We start from the raw sequence: 5,586 nt of genomic DNA, 5'->3' as shown, positions 1-5,586 counted from the left end.
AAACTGCTTTGAGTTACCCTACTGCATAGCCCTCTATTTTTCTAAGCTCCATGTACCTATCTAACAGTCTCTTAAAGGACCCTGTTGTATCCACCTCCACGACTGTCACCGGCAGTGCATTCTGCACCACTCTCTGTGTGAAAAGCTTACCCCTGACATCCTCCTTGTACCTACTTCCAAGCACCTCAAAACTATGCCCCACGTGTTAGCCATTTCAGATCTGGGAAAAAGCCTCTGGCTATCCACACAATCGATGCCTCTCATCATCTTATACACCTCAAACAATAACTCTATGGCATTAATCTTCTCACTAAACAATAATTCTATGGCATTGATTATCAGTATTTGTCTGTACTGTCTCATAGAAAGAGCAGCAGTGAATTGTGGCCTTGCAGGCAATGCCAGTTTGACAAAAATTTTAATTAAAAACTGAGAACAGAGAAAGCCTGATTGAAGTGATAAGTGTCAATGTGATTCTTGCACATGGGAGAAATCAATTTCAAAATAATAACGTTTACCTGCAATGTGACAGCATGAACGTCGATTTGCCTAACTACAGTAATTTCTCCTCCTTCCCTTTCTCTCTTCTTCCAGTCCCCATTCTGGCTCCCCTTTTACCTCTTCTCGTCTCCTTATCTCCCTCTTATGCCCTCCTCCTTCCCTTTCTCCCATGATCTACTCTCCGTTTTACCTTTTCCATATCACCACCCAGATTCTCACTTTATCCACTCCCCCCCCACAACTTGGCTTGACCTATACCTTCTAGCTTGTACTCCTTCCGCCCTCCCCCTCACCTTCTTATTCTGCCTTCTATCCCCTTCCTTTCCAGTCCTGACAAAGTGTCTTGACACAAAACTTTGACTCTTTATTCCGCTTCATAGACGCTGCCTGACCTGTTGAGCTCCTCCAGCATTTTGTGTGTTACTCTGGATTTCCAGCATCTGCAGAACCTCTTGTGTTTGCCAAATAACAATGGTTTTCCAAATACAATGAATGCAATAACTGATAAGGGAGCAACACTCCCTCTAATTTTTTTTTAACAGCTGCGTGGACTAACCATTGATCCGAGCAGGAAATGTTTACACAGCCTGAAAACTGCGCAGCACTTTAATAAAACATCGTAGTATAAAAGGAAATGCCAGCTGCGCGGCAACAAAGGCTACATGCATGGAAGCATTTTAGTTACTGCGCAACTGCGCCCCCACACAGAGGAAACAGTGTAAGGAAGAAACAGTAGGTCTACTTTAGAAACATTTGAGCTCGTCCATTCCAACACGTTGAATGGAAAGGAGTGATCAAAACACATTGGGAAACTTTGGCACAGTCCCTGGCTGAGTGCCATTGGACCAGCTCCGTATTTATGCTTTCTGTGTAATACTAATGTTTTCCAACTCTGTGAAGCACACATCACTCTCTCGCTCCTGAGAGACTGCCTCAGGAATTCTGCAGAGTCATGCTGCTTCCCTCCCTGACTCAGTCCTCTGGCAGTAGCTTTCTTTCTTGTCCATTGTCTGGCTGCACCCACAATCGTCCCATGTTTTTGAGTATGAGCTGTTTCCACTCAGCGGATTCGACTACGGATCCAATTGGTGCCAAAGGGAAGGGGCAGACAGGCTGGGGATGGGGAAAGGCATTTCATTATAAAACTATATGGTATACATTGGTTTTCACTGCTGGGGTGATAATGGGATAGTAGTCGTTAGCACAACACTTTACCTGTGACCCGGGTTCAATTCCTGCCACTGCCTGTAAGGCATTTGTACATTCTCCCTGTAACTGTGTGGGTTTTCTCCGGGTGTTCTGATTTTCTCCCACAGTCCAAAGATATATCAGTTGGTAAATTAATTGGTCATTGTAAATTGTCCCATGATTAGGCTAGGGTTAAATCGGGGGATTGCCAGTCAGGGCAGCTCGAAGGGCCAGAGGACCTATTCTGCACTGTATCTCAATAAAGTAAAATAAAATAAGCATATGAGATGGGTTACCCGCCCTGAACCAAATCAGCCCAGTTTTCAGTCACCCAGGAAGGGAAGCCCAAAAAATTAGTCCCAAATTTCCACCTTCAATGTAAGTAAAAAATATAGAAAACACAACAGATCAGTTGTATCTGTGAACTCAACAGATGTTTGCATTATGGCTTGTACCCATTGTCAGAACACTACACTTGTGATTGCTTTATAGTTTAACTTGTGTCTATTACACATCAGCTCGTCTTGGTATCGGCACACTTTCCTTCACAAATCAGAGGGTGGTGGGCTCATGCCACATTGAGTAGGTTATTTAGGTTTACCTCAGGTGAAGGATTACGGGAATGTCAGTGGTATATTCTCAAGTTCAACTTTATTGTCATCCGCATACATGTATACCACCGAATGAAACAATGTTCCTCCTGACCAAGGTGCACAACACAGTCCATATAACTCATTTAATGTAATATTACCAAAAATAAATTAACAAATAATAAAATATATCTCAGAAGATTGACATTTAGCATGAGGTGCATTTACAACACAAGTTAGAAAGTAAACAGTTTAATGTTACTATTGCTTCATACATGATGAGACTGGAATGGAGTTCAGTAATTTCATGGACTAGGTTAGAAGCTGTTTCCCATCCTAACAGTCCTTATCCTGATGCTAAAGTGCCTTCCGCCTGATGGTAGGGGGTCAGAGAGATTGTGGGATGAATGGGAGAGATCCTTGTCAACACTAAGGCCCCCACATACACAGATTTCCTGGTAAGTATCTACAAAGAAAGAGTTGATGACAGATAGTCCTCTCAGCAATCCGTGCAATCTTGTGGTCTTGTGGTCATCTTTTGGATGAGCTGTTCAACTAATGAAGATCTGTCTGGTTAGGTGGATGTAAAATATAACCATATGCTCTTTGAAACTAGGGAGGGATGCCTTTGCAAACATTTTCCTCTCAGCCACCATACTCAAAGCTATTATGGTGCAACCAATCCTCTGCCTTGATTTCTGGTCAGGGCCCTTACAGAAAGCAACAGGAATTGCACTTCAAAACTAATTCCTCTATCAGCTCTGCATGTCATAGAGTCATAGACAAGTACAGCACAGAAGCAGGCCCTTCAGCCCATCTAGTCCATGCCAAAACCATTTAAACTGCCTACTCCCATCGATTTGCATGGGGACCATAGCCATCCATACCCCTACCATCGAGGTACCTATTCAAACTTCTCCTAAACATTGAAATCAAGTTTGCATGCACCACTTGTGCTGGCAGCTCATTCCACACTCTCACAACCCTCTGAATGAAGAAGTTTCTCAAAATGTTCCTGAACTTTTCACCTTTCACCCTTCACCCATGGCACCTGGTTGTAGTCCCACCCAACCTCAGTGGGAAAAACCTGCTTGCATTTACCTATCCATACTCTTCATAATTTTGTATACCTCAATCAAATCTCCTCTCATTCTTCTGTGTTCTAGGGAAAAACGTCCGAGCCTATTCAATCTTTCCTTATAACTCTGGTCTTCCAGACATGGCAACATCCTTGTAAATCTTCTCTGCACTCTTTCAAATTTGTTCACATCTTTCTTGCAGGTAGATGACCAAAGCTGCACACAACACTCCAAATCAGCCTCACCAACGTCTTATACAACTTCAATATAACATTTCATCCCCTGTAATCAGCACATTGACTTATGAAAGCCAATGTGCCAGAAGCTTTCTTTATGACCCTATCTACCTGTGGTTCCACATTCAATGAATTATATACATGTATTCCCAGATCCCTTTGTTCAACTGCACACCTCAGTGCCCTACTGTCCACTGTGTAAGAATTACGCCAGATGATCGTACCAAAGCGCAAAACCTCACACTTGTCTGCATTAAACTCTGTCTGCCACTTTTCAGCCCATTTTTCCAGCTGATGCAGCTCCCTCTGCAAGCCATCATAGCCTTCCTCACTGTCCTCCAATGTTGGTGTCATCTGCAAATTTGCTGATCCAGTTAACCACATTATTATCCAGATCATTAACATAGATGACAAACAACAATGGACCTAGCACCGATCCCTGTGGCACACCACTAGTCACACGCCTCCAGTCAGAGGGGCATCTACCTACTACCGCTCTCTGACTTCTCCCACAAAGTCAATGTCTAATCCAATTTACTACCTCATCTTGAATGCCGAATGACTGAACCTTCTTGACCAGTCTCCTATGCGGGACTTTGTCAAGTGCTTTGCTAAAGTCCATGTAGACAACATCTACTGCCTTGCCTTCATCCACTTTCCTGGTAACTTTCTCGACAAACTCTAGGAGTATTTAGACATGACCTACCACACATGAAGCCAAGCTGACTCTTTCACCTGTCCATGTCTACCCAAATACTTTTATATCTGGTCCCTTAGAATACCTTCCAAAAACTTACCCACAACTGATGTCAGACCCATAGACCTATGATTTCCTGGTTTATGTTTAGAGCCTTCTGTTTACAGCGGAATGATATTGACTATCCTCCAATCCTCTGGTGCTTCTTCTGGCATTTCACTTCTACAAGATGACAGTGCCTCACTTCTGTAAACTCTGTGTCCATCTCCTGAGTAAGGACAGATGCAAAAAAATTATTTAAGATCTCCCCCATCTGTTTTGGCTCCACGTATGAATTTCCATTCTGGTCTTCCAGAGGATCAATTTTATCCCTTGTAATCCTTTTGCTCTTAACATATCTGTAGAATCCCTTAGTATTCTCCTTCACGTTGTCTGCTAAGGCAACCTCATGCCTTCTTTTAACCTTCCTGATTTCTTTCTGAAGTGTTATCTTGTATTATTCTACTCCATAAGCACCTCATTTGGTCCATTTTCACCTCCCTTTTTATCCTCCTTACTTGGTCTTCAATATTTCTTGAAAACCAAGGTTCCCTGCACTTGTTATCTGGACTTATCATTCTGATAGGCACGTACAAGCTTTGTACTCTCAAAATTTCACTTTTGAGGGTCTCCCACTTACCGAGTGCACCTTTGCCAGAAAACAGCCTGGCCCAATCCACACTTGCCAGATCATTTCTGATACTATTAGAATTGCTCAGGAGAAACCTCCAACAATCAGCACTAAAGATTAAAATACACACAATACAAACGTTTACATCCCTAAACTTAAAATGCTTCCTGTGAAATGTAGAGGATTCCATCACTACTGATCATTAGTCACCAATAATATGTTGACATTGGAGAGGGTTCAAAGGGGGTTCACGAAAATGATTCCGGGATTGAAGGGCTTACCATGTGAGGAGCAGTTGTTGGCTCTGGGCCTGTACACACTGTAATTCAGAAGAATAAGAGGGGATCTCATTGAAGCCTATCGAATGTTGAAATGCCTTGCTGGAGTGGATGTGGAGAGGATGTTTCCTATGATGGGGGAATCTAAGACTAGAGGACACAACCTCAGAATAGATGAATGTCTATTTAGAATGGAGATAAAGTGGGATTTTTTTAGCTGGATAATAGTGAATCAGTGGAATTCGTTGCCACAGGCAGCTGTGGAGGCCAATTCATTGGGTGTATTTAAGGCAGAAGTTGAAAGATTCTTGATTAGTCAGGGCATGAAGGGATACAGGTAGAAGGCA

This window comes from Mobula birostris, chromosome 12, assembly GCF_030028105.1.
Source record: "Mobula birostris isolate sMobBir1 chromosome 12, sMobBir1.hap1, whole genome shotgun sequence".
Lineage (NCBI taxonomy): Eukaryota > Metazoa > Chordata > Chondrichthyes > Myliobatiformes > Myliobatidae > Mobula > Mobula birostris.
This window is presented reverse-complemented; position numbering follows the sequence as displayed.